The sequence below is a fragment of the Homalodisca vitripennis genome, chromosome 2 (assembly GCF_021130785.1).
Source record: "Homalodisca vitripennis isolate AUS2020 chromosome 2, UT_GWSS_2.1, whole genome shotgun sequence".
NCBI lineage: Eukaryota > Metazoa > Arthropoda > Insecta > Hemiptera > Cicadellidae > Homalodisca > Homalodisca vitripennis.
In genome coordinates, this window is record NC_060208.1 from 231,164,262 (window position 1) to 231,180,067 (window position 15,806).

Sequence of the window (15,806 nt, forward strand, 5' to 3'; positions counted from 1 at the left end):
ACAAGAATGTTATAGATAGTAAAATCCTTTAAAACGTATTCGTATATTTGAAATTAGGCATTACGAAGTTTAATTGGTCGATTGCAGTCTCTACCACTAGTTGATGACCAAAACATATATATTTATCTTTATATGCATCCCACGTGTATTGTGTACTAGATACTTTTTAAATAAGTTAATAACATGGAAGGTTCAAATTTTGTTTGAAACTCCACTTATACTATCTCTATATCAAAATTTAAAATGGTAAAATTAAATTTTTGGGAGTCTCACTCTGGGCCGGTCCCGTAAAGACGTACGCTGGTTCCCACGCTGAATTATAGCATGGATTCAAGCTTGTTTTAACTGCAGCAGTTTGTTCCTATGTAGTGTTTTAGCAAGTAACGATAGATCTCTCAGTGACATTGATACTACATACACTCACAGTGTGGAGAATAATTAAAGCAGTTGCAAGCGGACCAACACCGCACGACAAGCAATTACTCCAATAGCTACACAGCTTTCTGAAAATGGAGCACCGGTTTATACAGCTAGTCCAACAAACAACAGCTTTATTGTTTGTTTAGGGAACTTATATTCAATCTTCACGATTTGTCGAGTGTAACTTTTGTGAGGCGAATTTTAATGTGTGGTTTATCTTCAGCGTCACGTTGATCTCAGCTACTAATGAGTTTTATAGCGTAATAATCACGACTAGAAAAGATGTGAAACACAATCTAAAAATAATGCTCTACAAGTACAACCAATGGCTTTTTACAAGTGTCATTTATTTTATGTAATAAATTTAAAATACAAGTAGTACATACGAATTTAAAATCAACAATTTTATAATGTTTGCATTATAAAATCTTTTTTTTTTGTTTGTTTTGAAGAGTTTCAGATTTAAAACCGTGATATAGTTTTAATATGTTGACCCGTTTTAAAGCCCATTGTTAATAAAAATCAAACTTATTGTGTCTAAACTATACGAAAGAACTTACAATTCTATAACGACTTGGATTGTGGATATTAATATTCCAGAGTATTAATATGTAAATAATCAATGAGACATCCAAGACGATATAAAACATTTTTTTATTAGTAGGCTCCTAGTGAATATTTAGTACAATTGATTACTAAATTTTTTTACTATTAAATATTATCTGGTTTGTCTAAAATAAAAATCACAGTTCTAAATAAAATAATGGATTTATTTTAAACTAGCAAATTAATAAGTTCAACGTTTCAGAATTTTTATCACTCTATTTTCCACAAAGAATTGACAAACCTTTTAGTACATTTAAAAATTCCTCTGGCAAGAAATAAAAATATTAATCAAATATATCAAACTAAAAATCAGAGCTCTCTTCTAAATAAAATAATAAAGTTTTAAAATAAAAATGAAATACCACTTGGAAATAACTATAATAAAAATATTCACTTCTAAGTTCACTCTAAAGTCAAAACAAAAATTAGAACTTCTCTTTCCACTATTTGAACCTTAACTTTCAAGCCTCTGCAATTCAGATTACAACTCTAACAATTATTAAAATTCAATTAATTTCCAATTAATAATTCACAATAAAACAGTTCCAGTTAAATATTAATAAATTACTACTTTTCCAAATCTCAATTAAATTTATTAATAAAGTTCAATTTTAATTCACTTCTCTTGCAAGCATGAACCAAATGTAACTTGTATGATTCTATTATGCTCTATTGTTTCTCGAGAATAAGTTATTCAGATTGCTCTGTTGTTTCTATGAATTTAATTTTTCCTATAAAAAGACAACAAAATTAATTTAATATCAAATCAAGAAGACTATTTCAATAAAACGTACAATAAATTTGGTGCTTACCTCAAAATCCCTCGCGGAAAAAAATTTATGGAACACGGCGCACTGTAATTAACTTGACCCACGAAAATAACCAAAAGAAGGGCGAAAACCAACTTTTCAGGACATCCGCGGTGTTCTCTTATTGGTCCAGCTGTATCAAACAAGGAGAACAATACTCGCAACAAGACAAGTTCTAATCAATTCAAGGCAGTCAACCTGCCTTCTTAACAATTTAAAACTACCAGTACTAACTTGCCAAAGGATTACATGTTCGTTTTTACCCTGACATTTCACAATCTAATCTAAAATTAAATCCCAATATTTCGATCCCAAAATTTTTTATTTAATTTAAGTTTTAATTAAAAAAATAAATCGATGTAGCTTTAAAAACGCTACAAATTCCAACTAAATCTTACGACTAAAATGGAATAGAATATATAAACATATTAATAACGACTCGTATAGTATCACCGCTTGCTCTTATGCCAATATAATACTAGCGGTAACAAGCTAAAAGCAGTATAAATTTAAAGTCTACCAATAAACCTCATTGTTTAAATTTAAAAAATGAGAGATCATTAATAGATAATGACTATGGATAGTTTGTTTTTGTGTGGGCTTTAAATTGATTATTTTGGAGAAATTAAAAAAAAACAGTAACACCGTTGTTGTATATACGTTTGTTACGAAACTTCTTTTAAACATAATGTAAATATATGTATTGTTTATAAAAATAACACAACTGGCGAAAAGTTACTGAAATCACACAGAAAAGACCCTCGCTAATTATAATCACCATTGAAAAATGCAGAGTGAGTATAAAGTTTTCATGAATATGGAGGACGCGGGTTGCTGTTTGGGTAACGTCACAGTCCATCGCTCTGCAGTCTCGGGTGACAGACGGCCCACATCAAAGTAACAAAATATGTCCTGACAAGAACCTGAGTTTCTGTGTCTTTAGTGGACCCATGATCACCTCTTTGAAAGACTCGTGGTGTCACTTTGTGGTTAAACCTACATGACGAACATTTCAAAGCATGTAAAGAAAACCGCATAGAAGGTGCTACATATCACGGATGAAAAATTAGCGAGACATGACACGAAGTATATACACTTTAGCAGCTATTGTACACGTTAATACAAAGTAGGGCTTCTTTAATATGATGAGCCGGAAAATATATAAGTACAGTTTATTCAAGAGTTCCAACGAATAATTGTTATAAAATGGCAGTTTTAAAATATATCTTAGTATTTTCATGATTATTATGTATTTTAATCATCTATTTACCTAATAATTCGATTTATTTAGTACACATACTAATTGATTTAGAGTAATATATTCGGATTTGGAATAATTTTGCAATATATTTTATATATGTTGACAGGTATTAGAATCTGCCAAGAAAAAAGCCTAGGAGTGAATGTTAGTGAATTTATGTTCCAAAGCACAATGGTCAATATCCAGGCGCTGAAGGTATAGCATAATCGCAGACCACCTCTTGTGTATCAAAATGTTCCCGAACTATTGACACACATTACATTAAATTAATTAACTTCTGTTTATATATATATATATATATATATATATATATATATATATATATACATATTGATACATTTTTAAACCACCTGTAAACACATTATAAACAGATAGATCACATCTATTGGATATAATTAACGTTTTGACTATTGTTCTAAGATGGAATTAGCAATTAGAATAAGTTGTTCATTTTTCATAAGCTATAATGTTCTAAGTCTGGTTTTATCTTTGCGACTAATATTAAGATGTGGTTTTACACTATACTTAACGATAGACAGTTTTCAGTCTAGAACAATATTTTTATACTATTACTTTTCTACCTGACAATAATAAAATACTTCCACATCATATCTTTCACTAATATAAATTACTAGATTATTCCAGTTTTTACTCAGTTCCCAGTAAAAAATCTTAAAACTTTGGAAAGTTAAATATAACTTCTCTATTAGACGTTAACAATACGTTTTCTGTGCCTAAGCCTGTGCGCACAAACGGTGAAACAAGACCGATAGATTATTTGTTTCAAATTTTTCTGTGGCGTTAGAATCACGATAGTTAGATTTTCGAACAACACTTAGACCAAAAGTTTTACTGAAATCCTACCGTAAAAATTTCATATTCTATCAATTATAACTTAAAGTATTCTAAGTAAATAAAATATGGTCTTTTTTGATAACTATAAAAATTAAAATCGTTTAAAAATAATGGTTAAAATTTCCAATCAGTGCAGTATTGCAATTATTGTTCTACATTGTGAATGTCGTAATGAATATTCTGAAAATAAGTCACACAAAATACAATTCATTGTCGTTGAATAAAACTAATGGTACAGGAGTAAAAAGTGAGCCAATTAAAACTAATATCCACATCCATTACAAGCAGAAACATATCAGGAGTAATGAGGTGAGACAGCTGCTACTCAGACTCTGCTCTTGACCTGACCGCGACACCTTCTACATTGTGACAAAATAGTGTATTTATCATTCATTACAATCTAAATAGTTTTAATAATTAATTATTCAACCTACTTGTATAAACTGACAAACCTGTCACACACATGAAAATTATAAAATATAAGATATTAGAAAAATATCGACTTTTCGTTGTCTAAATTATAGTATTTATATTCGTTGTCTAAGTAAAAGTATTTAAATCCTTTTCTAAGTAAGAGTATATATGTATGTATATATATATATATATATATATATATATATATACATACAACATAATCGCAGCCCACCTCTTGTGCATCAAAATTTTCCCGAACTATTGACACACATTGTAACAATGTGTAACAATTATATTATATTATATATTGTAACAATTATAACATATATATATATATATATATATATATATATATATATTTGTTGTCTACGTAAAAGTATTTTATTCATTGTCTAAGTAACAGTATTTATATTAGTTGTCTCAGTAACAGTATGTTTTATTCGTGGGATATAGCATTTATATTCTTGAAGCTGCGTAACCATTTAATATTCATATATTGAAATAATGTAATTTTTTGCTTTCAGCCAAAGGAATTAAAATAAATAAAAAACATTTTATATTGTTAAGTTAAAGATTATATTTTTCTTCTGTTTTAAAAACTCTCGACATAAGACATACTATATGAACAATCACAGACAATTACACCTAAATGTCACATGGATAAGCTTAGAATAGGTTCAAACCTCTTTATAGATATTGGTAGTGATTAAATTAAAATTGTCAGCCTATTGCAGTAGACGACCATTTTACTTTAACTGAACATCTACGAAATCAAACCTTGGTTATATAAGGGAACAGGCAGTTAAAGGGAAGATAATTACGACACAGTTCCATTTCCCAGGCTAAAAACTACAATACATTTTCTTCTCCCAGTTATAATTCTTTGCTTAAAGTCACTACAAGTCATTTTGCGTTTCACTCAGCTCATTGTATGAATTAAATATGTAAAATTCATGTCAATCACAAATTTTTGGCAGCAACTATAATTAATACAGTACACAATTAATTACTCATTCATGTACTGTACAAGAATTATTTACTCACCATGTACTAAGTACCAATTAGTACTAAAAACTAGGGTAGTATAAATATCGAATTGCAAGTAACAGTTCGTTGATATTGGCCAGAGTGTGACTGGCTAAACATGACGTCAATCACTTCCTAGAATAGCGACGGATAAGCCGATGGTTAAAAGGTGTTTACTGTACGTACTTGGAAATAAGGAATAAATGTAACTCAGGCGTTTGTAGAAAACTCTTATGGTGTTTTATTTGTTGCAAAAAAAAATATTTTGTCGGTGATATTCTTATAATTATACTAGTGAAATATATTTCATTATAAAATGTTAAAATTCAAACATTTATCTATAGCGAGCAAATTTTAAACGTTTTAACTGTTAAGAATGCTTTAAAATCTTTTTAAGTTTAGTAGGAGCCTAAGGCCAATTTTAAAGTAATTAAAAATTACCTATTTCTCAGTATTTGCTAAATAAATAAGAAACAACAATAGATGTATAATTCCTGCAGTTTTTATACGCTTACTGTTAGATTGGGTTTGTGTATCTTGCAGACGCCGAAGTCTCGGCTGAGTTCTCTGTTCACTGTTATATCTCTGATTGCTGATTATGTACAGGACTGATTGACGCTGATCCCCGGAGACTACTCGGATTGCCCTGTAACTGTCATCTTCAGCGATCCGTATATCTAACACAATAAAATATTGATAATAGAAAAATCTCATTAGACCTCCTTATGAGTCTGAAAAACATAAAGAACTTTACAATTAAACTTATATTACAATTTAAATTGTTTCATACTGTGTCACCGTGGACTATTATTCTAAACTGCACAAAAGTTTAAGCATATATATTTAAACCTAAACAGAGTTTGACCCATAATTAGAAGAAGAGAAATTGAATCATGCCATTACAAAGCTCAAGAGAACGTGATCCCACGTATAAAGTGAAGATTTACCTTGATTACTAACCTTTTATACCCATCGTAATTTCTCACCATAAACCACTTCCATTAAACTTACCACACATTTAAAATTTTATGAAAAACACCTAATATAACTCATTCATTCTTACTAAATTCTTACATCATACATTGGAAAACATAAGATTATTAAAAGAGGTGAAGTTACTGTCAAATAATTTTATTCTTGAAAGTTACTGATTTATTTACTTTTGAAATAAATATTTTGCAAAATAGTGTCAACAAGTGGTAATGAGAAAAGAAGAGTCTGAGTGCCGAGTTGTTATATCGAATATGTGTTGTTTATTTGACGGTTAAATAGTGCAAGAGCCATCTAGTGAAGAAAGTTTACCAGTATATAGATGATCATGAAGTTGGATACCTTGAGGACCGAAGATCTCGTATTCTCCAGATCACACAACAGTTTACAGTTATCGGTTTTGAAAGGAAATTTTTGTTGAACTGACACTAAAGGTTGATGTTTGCCCATTTAGTATTAAATTCATTACACAATTTAAATAAATTCATTGAGATAAATCAATATTTTATGAATTATAAAACTCTAAAACATATATGCTCTCTTCAACGTATTATAATTGAATCCTTGTAATAACATCAATAACTCTGATGTTTCCTTACCCTCTGTTTAACATTGCTTCTGATCTGATAAAATTATTTCTCAAAACACAAAAAAGGTTAATTGATTGACATAAAATTTTAAGTATGAATAGCTCAACACTATTCACATTACAACACGGGCCAAATTAAACAGTTACGACGACACATGTCGCAATTCGTTTCCATGTTCACCTCATTAGATCTTTTCAGATTAATGAAAGCTCGAATCATTACGCGTGATGTAACCATGTCGACTGTTGAGCCAGCTGTGGGATTTGAAACAAAATCTTTGATTAACAAAGAGGCAACAATTGTGTGTTTCAAATGCTTAAATGTAGAACATGTTTAATTTATTATTATTTTTGTTACTAATGCAGAATACAGTAGGAAGCAACTCCAGAGCCAATAATACTTAATAAACTGATTGAGTTATAAGCTGAAAAGGTACTTTTTTAGTTGGACATGTAATATAAATTTTAAAACTGAGCTATTCCTTTGTCATTTACAATTAAAATGTTTCTAACACTATGCATTATTACTATTGTTTTGTGATTCATGAAATAAATCAAATACTCACCTCCGTTGATAGTTGTTAGTAATGAATGAGCTTGGCTTCTTGAGAACAACAAACCATTTAACTTAATAAACGCATGATGAAGGAAAATCATACATTACCACATTCTTCACATCAAAAAGATAAGTTGGTCAAACAAAATAATTTGAAATAATTCTACGTATCCAAATATTAGGTTCTTCATAATTATTTTACTTATATAAATCATAATAATATTGACGTTGCTTATTGTAATTACTGAGGGAGATTAGGTAGTTCATCTGCTCTTGTCTTAAGTGAACTCAGAAAAGCAACATATGCCGAAATCAATACACATTTCTGAATTTACTTAATAGATCATTAAGTTTTTTTTAGTTTCCAATTATAAAAAACGACCTAAAATAAATCTCTGACTATCATAGAGGGTCAAAATGAGGATTGAATGACACTTAAAGGCAGTGGACTTAGGAATATGCTGATGGATTATTTTTAAGTTAACATTATGCTTTTTAATATACGATTGAACATACTAATATTGAGTATTGAATTTATTATTAACAATAAAGAATATTTTCCAAATATCGAAACTCAATGACCATAACTAGAGAATTTTTAAAAATACGCTATGATAAAAATCATTACACGACAAAATGACCCATCGGAACTTCTAAATTTGTTAGACCTTCTAAGACATCTAAAACTTCCATCCAGATTCAAATTACCCATATTTTCCAAAATGATGACTATCACGGAGGGTTATTATATATATTTAAGATCTATAAAAATCACTTTGATAAATTAAAGAAAAAATTATAACAAAATGTTGCTTACTACTATAATCTTATTGAGATGTTAAATATTTCAAAATTGTATTTAGATAAAAGCAACATTATTAATTCTTTAATAAACTCAACATTTATACACAGACTGAAAATAAGGAGCAGTAAATCAAAAAATAAAATATTGTAAAAATTTTCATAGTTCTTTTTTTATATGGCCGAAGCTAAGCTAAGCATAAAAAATTCAAGAAGTATCAATTTACTGTTTTCATACTAATATTTTCATGAAATATTTTTTATTTATGAGTAAATACACCATAGCTGATTCATCACTATTATGGTCACAGGAAAAGTCAGAGTAACTAATAGAATATTTAAACTAAACGAGTTGAGAAACTTAAAAAACTCTTTAGTAGTTTTTATTTTTAATCAAAAGAGAATAAATCTGGAATATTTTTAAATATAATAATATTTTATCAGTTACACACTTTTACCGTTTTATTTTTACTCTAATTATTCTCCATACATATTTTGTTTACTAAAAAATCTACTATGTTATTATAATAATTGATAATAGTTTCAATTTATAATTCTAAATAACATAACGTTGCAGGACAAATTTTACATGTATAATCTGCTTCAGAACATTTATAACATTGACATCATGTAGTGGAGGCTTACATAGTGTCATCTCCGAAGGTAATTACATACAGTGCTTTATTTAATAAACAACCAATTAGTGCACTGTCCGCTTCCACGTTAATTAGCAGCAACTTGGGTTTTCTTATGTTTATTGCTTCGTTTTCAATAATAACATAGTAGTAGGTGAACTCACTGTAATAGCGAGATGTAAAATTATTACATGCCTTTTATTCAATAAAAAGTTTTTCCATCACACTTAGACGTGTTCTTGCAAATCAGAGAAACTTTATTGATTGCACTTCCATCACATAATAGGTCGCGTGTATCTATCCATTTTATTGGTTGCCACCACTTTTTCGCTAGACTATTTATGTCAGAGTTTAAAATAGGACCGATGGCTTGCTATGCATGATATAATAATGTTTTATAGACATTTTAATATTCTTTCTCTTTAGGATCTAAAAAGATTAAACCTTTACATCCTTTCCTAAGTTGTGAAAGACAAACAAACGCCGATACTTTTACTGAAAAAAGACTTAAAATGTATTTTTTACTATTTTTTAAAAATTATAGGAATACATAATTTTATGTAACAAACAATAAAAATGAATAAATATAGGAACAGTATTTTATTAGGAAGTGAATTTGTTGTGTATTTATTTGATAATTGTGGTTGGACGTGAAATTTTGCATGCACTTTTCTAGGAATTTCTACACAGGAAAATATTATTTCGATAATGTGCATGTCATTCCATTCATAATGTTTACATTAACGATATTGGTATCTATGCTGATAACGAGAAAATAGAAGAATAAATAAATGAGAATACAAACCTATAAGTATACTAGCAGTTATTCGCGGTTTCGTATGTAATTTTATTTTGAAAAATGGATACCATGAGCATATATTTGTAATGTTACTGATATGGATGAAATACATTCAAATATCTTGATATATTTTATATTTAAGTTCAAATATGGAGTCTTGAAATGGAAGAGTGAAACATTTTTTTATAGTAACTATGAAATTCCTTGAATTTTGTCCAATATATCAATGAATAGCTCCCAAAGTGTCAGTAGCAAAACATTTATAATGTAATCTGTTATGGAATTTTACTGCAATTTTATCAAAATGGGGGAGCGACCTTAACTCTGATATATTATTAAAATGTAATGATTATCTATTTATTATTTACTCGTCTAGGTACGCCGAGTCGATTTATTACTTGAAATGGTTTTCTTCTTCGACTACCATTGATATGTGGTTTTGCTATATCTCTGCTTCAAGATTAGATTGTCCTTAACACTCCTTTTTGAGCTCCTCAGCTTGGAAAGAATGGCTGAAGTATGTATAAAAGTTCTATCTATTATATATAATACATATTACCCAATGAGAAATTATATAAAGTATTATCTGCCCTACGTCAAGCTTCTTGATAATGCTATTTAAACTTACTGTTGAGTAACAGACATCTAGAGCAAAATAATTTATTTGGCAATCATTTAATAGCAACAGTACACAACGTTAATTTATGTTTCCTTAAACTTAGTGTTCAAAATAAAAAAAAACTATTAACAACAGTTAGGAGCTTGTCAGATATTTTGCTAAAGACCAAGTCATAGCTAACACATAAGTATATGATTTTATTAAAGAGAAGCGCCAACGTCTTGTATGCTTACTACATATCCACAATATTATAAAGCCAAAAATGATTTTCAAATATCATAGAGCTTTTTACTCTTTCTCAGGAACATACTCTATATATAAAACTAGAGCGGTCAATATTTCATCACACATAACAATTCCGGTTCTTTAACAGCCATATCTTTATCTAAAAAAGTTCATAACAAATCATCTGTGATACAATAAAAACCAATAAAAGAATCTTTTTGGAAGTAATTGATTACAAATTAATACTGTTTAAAGCTATAGAAGTTCAATGAAGCTAACTAATCATATTACTCACACTCTATATCCAACGCAATGAGAACGCATACTAATTGAGTTCTGGAATGATCGAATCATTTATTTGCTACTCAGTTGACTGATTAGTTTTGTCAATCTCATGAGTGGTGAGTTCATTAAATATTCTTGTCGACATATGGAGAGTTTGATGACAATTTTATTATCACGTCAAACTGCAATATTGCTCCTGTCTAAACATTAACTCTACTGTACTTGATCTTTCCGCAAACAAATAAAGGATTTTGATTTGCTTGTGTCGAATATGTTATTGTTGGTTTTACAGCTGTATGAACACTTCTGGTTCGTGTGAATTATATGTCCAACGCTAACGTTGTTTGCCTTCTTGTGAATAAAGAAAATATCTTAATAAGTGTAAATTTATGGTTATTGTACTTTAATCCGGTCTTACTAAAATTTTTCCTTTTTCTCAATCAAGAAAATATATGTATACATAGATAGCTCTGAGAAGCCTATTTCAGTCAAAATACAACGAAGTACATAGGTAGATATTACACATTAGTAGACTTATGGTAAAAGTAAGTAGTACCTTTGTCTTTTATATCTAATACTAAATATTTTATAGAAATTTACAGTTTAAAGTACATTACAAATGACAATATTTACGAGTTACTTTGCTTTTTGAAAACTAATAAGTATTTTTTTAAACAATTTAGCTGCAATTGGTACATTAGCTCAAAAGCACAGTTCAGCGAACTTTCATGTAGTGTAGTTCTTGCAAGGGAGTTCGCAAGAATTCTGACCTAATTGCTGAAATTAAAAACCTCCTTAAGATTTAAAGTTAAGCCTTAGTTAATTAGCACTCTATAATCTTAATTAAATTAAAAATAGGAGGCATGGGACAAATTTTACACAGGACAGTTGTTTAAATTTGACAGGCTCTTTTAATTAATATTTAACAGACCTGGAAACTGTGCACTGAGCATTTCTGATCAATGTTTGTATTAAATTATTGTTTGTCACAAGAAGATCAAGTTCCAAAAATTTGCAATATGTACATAAACTATTACGCGTATACACATACATACACTCATGCACTCTCTCACTCACTCATGTATATAGAGTGTGTGTGTGTGTGTGTGTGTGTGTGTGTGTGTGTGTACGCGCGTGCGTGCATGTGTGTCACTGTCACCTCTCTGATTTGATTGCTGATTACTGACTGATTGAAGGTCATCCCTAGAGACTACTTGGATTGCCCTCTGGTTGCCAGCAGCTGTCTATTCACCTTAGACCTTAATGTTTGGGATAACAGACAATCTTGGTGGAAATTTCTATACACATTTACTCAAATAAAGAATTTTACTGTGCAACTACTGTAACTCAGATGAGAGAACACGAATACTTTAGTTTCAGACAAAAAATGAGCTGAATTCTTTAACGATCATTGTATGTCTATCGTGAAACATGTGTATCAACAATGCTGAACATTTCTAGGGATATACTCTATTAGGTAATGATAAGGCATTTATTAAAAAGGTCCCATGTAAGTAATGAATTGGTTAAAAATTTTCGTCTCTAAATAGGTAATGGTTAGTTAATTAGCTAATTTATATTGGCCTTAGCTTGTTTATATTGGCCTTACGAGTAACATGTTGACAACGGGAAAATAGTATTATCAAAAAATGTAAACAAACTTTGTTAATTGTTAGCGAATTCAAATCCTGTAATATTTTAGTACATTCCTACAACATGCAATGGAATTGATGAAACTACATAGTTTTTATTCATGACGAAGTATATATTACTAAATATGCAACAAACCTTAAAAAATGTATTGTGTGGCAAAAGGAAAATCTAATCGTAACTGTAGCTGATTAAAATGTTATCGATATTGAATGGTTGGAGTGATTTTTTGGTCTGGCCTTTAAAATATTTTAGAGTCCTACTTTGGAAAATGTTATACTTTGAGAGCGTAAATTAAATAGACAAACGCAGCCTACTATGGAACTTTTAGTTGATTTCAAATGTTCTTTAAGAATATGCATAATATGAATTGTGTCTAGTTTGAAATATGTGTTTGTAACTCAAATTATCGTAATACATTGTTAAGTTTGGTTTTTTTACAGTGTGTCTGTGTAAACTATGTAAACCACTGTCTATCATTTGATTTAAAAGTGTTCTTAAAAGAAAAAGAATGTATTCATGTAATACAAGTAGAGAAACAACATTGCAACACATCCTTAATTAAACAGTTGTAAGGATTCATCCACAATTCACTGCCATCTTCACTTCATTGCATCTTTTCACGTTAGTAGGGGCTCTAATCATTACAGGTGGTGCAATTCAAAACAAGTTCAAACAGGACTACTCGTCAAATGTTCAATGTTATTGTAAAAATGTATTTTATATCGTCCCTAAACATTGAAATATGTCAATGAAGCAGCTTGGTTTGATTTAGATTAGTATTTAGATTAATAACGAAGAAGTACTGATTTCCTATCAATATTATTGAAAGAAAAACTGTCTTGAAATTCTCAAATGTGATTTAATGTCCTACCTATTCTCTTTTATTTCAAATCCTAATAATATTATAAATATGAAAGTGTCTTTGTATATTTTGCTTTCACACATAAACTATTGAAACGATTGCCCTAAAATATTACATGGACATTCTTACGGTCCCTGGGATAAACACAGGCCTATTCCTGTTTCGAAAATCCCTCTGGACTACAACCCAGTCTACTCTAAACCAGTTCAAAATCTCAGAACAGCTATATGGTATTTCAACTACATGTCATATAAAGATAAAGTTTAACTCAAAGGTGCCCCATAACTTATAAAGAATTAACAACAGGATTTTGTATGAACAGCAACATCTCATAGTGGTTTGAAACCACTACAAGAACAATATTTTTATTTTCTCTCTACCCATTCTCCAATAAAGACGGAATTTAACTCACAAGTGCCTTATAATAAACTAAGAAGAAAAATTAAGCAATTGTTATGAAGATCAAACAACCACAGAGTTAAATGGAATTTCAACCCCTATAAAACTGTTTCTTGTTTTCAACCTTCCAATGTCCCAGAAAATCTCACACACACACACTCTTGCGCGCGAGTAACATGACTTCTATAGGAAACTAAAACCTTCATGAAGACTAACAATAAACATTTGCTCTTTAAAGTCTTTTAGAGTCCTTTAAAGACGAAACTATACTCACAGGCGATCCATAAGTAGAAAAACAAAAGACTTTTTATGAAGATAAAAAAATCCATAGTGGCTGAAAGAGGGTGGCAACCCTCAAGATAACTACTTTTGGGTTTTAAACTTTTTGAAGGCCTACAAAATGAAATTTGAAATACATTGGTTTATACTTTCAACATCCACTTAATTAAAATACAGATAAGTAGTTTGTATATACTTTCCTGACGGGGCAAGGCAAACTTTACTACTGTGGCAAAAATACCTCAGAAAGTATATTACAAGAGCCAGAAGTAGTAACTTATTTACTGAAGTAGACATTTCAGAATATGTATCTCTACTGTAAATATATGTAGGCATTTTTGACCAAAAAAGATGTTCTAAACCTACTTTTTATTATTTTCTTAGTCAGGACAAGAAATCCTGATTAATTTCAATTTTTAAATGTTTTATTAACTTTTCGACTCCTTAGAAAGATAGAATTTAACTCACAGGTTCCTCAACAATAAAAAAAGTTGTACTTTCATGAAGACCAAACATGCAAAGGGGTTGAAATGGAGTTGTAGCCTTAGAACAACTATTTTTGCTTCTATCAAACATTCTATGTCTATGGAAGACAAATTTTAACTCACAGGTAACGATGAATTATGAAAGGCATACGGGTTAAATAGGGTTGAAACTCCCAAAGAAATAAATTTTTTGTTTGTTTTTCAACTGTCTGCTGTTCTAGGAAGATAAAATATGGCACACATGCATTATACTCTCATCTGAAAAGTAACAGATTATTCATGAATATCAACCTCAAGTAACGGTTTAGTCTTTGGTTGAACCCTAGAAGAATTTCTTTTTGTTTTTCAACTTTTTGATGATCTAAAGAGACAAAATGTGGCACACAACGTGTCTTATGCTCTCAGCAGGATAGTAAGAGATTATTCATGAAAATCAACTACAAATAAGTGTTTAATTGTTAGTTTCAACCGTAGAAGAACTGTATTTTTGTTTTCTAACATTAACTTGTTCTAAAGATAAGATAAAATTACAAAGATTAAAATTATAAACTGTATGTTCCTCATCACTTAAATAGGAAAAAAGGTTTTTTAAAAGTTACAAACATAAAAATATATAGTTTGGTTTTCAAACTCCTGATGGCCTAAAACGATAAAAATAATTATGTCACGCGAAATAACTTAGACCGGAAGTAGATAGCAATGGCCAGAAGTTGCCCCTTTGGACGAAAATTGACTTTTCAGACCAGTATATATATATATATATAATATAGTATATATATTAATATAACAAACGCATATATAGGTATATATATATATAACATACATATATATATATATATACATACATTCATTAAACTTGTATAAATGGCAATAGCCGAATTTAATTTATTTCAATAAACATTGAATCGCAAAAAGTACTTGCTCCGCCGGGACTCGAACCCGGATCTCTCACTTTCCGGGTGAATGTGCTACCATTACACCACAGAGCCCTCACTTTTTACGATTCAATAATTTTGTATTTGGCCGTTTCTTTCACATATGTGTTTAAATAACCAAACTAACATATGATCGGAAGACCAAATACCTGTCAAATGACTTCTATTTACATTCATTAAATTTGTATAAATGGCAATAGGCGAATTTAATTTATTTCAATAAACATTGAATCGCAAAAAGTACTTTCTCCGCCGGGACTCGAACCCGGATCTTGTTTATGGTGACTGTATCGCCTTTAATTC

At 29.7% G+C, this 15,806-nt stretch overlaps 1 non-coding gene across 1 annotated transcript; it reads right to left on the bottom strand.

Moving 5' to 3' along the window:
* Positions 1–15,486: 15,486 nt before the first annotated feature.
* Trnas-gga lies at positions 15,487–15,557 on the bottom strand. Its single transcript has one exon. It is a non-coding gene; the product is annotated as a tRNA-Ser (tRNA).
* Positions 15,558–15,806: the final 249 nt, after the last annotated feature.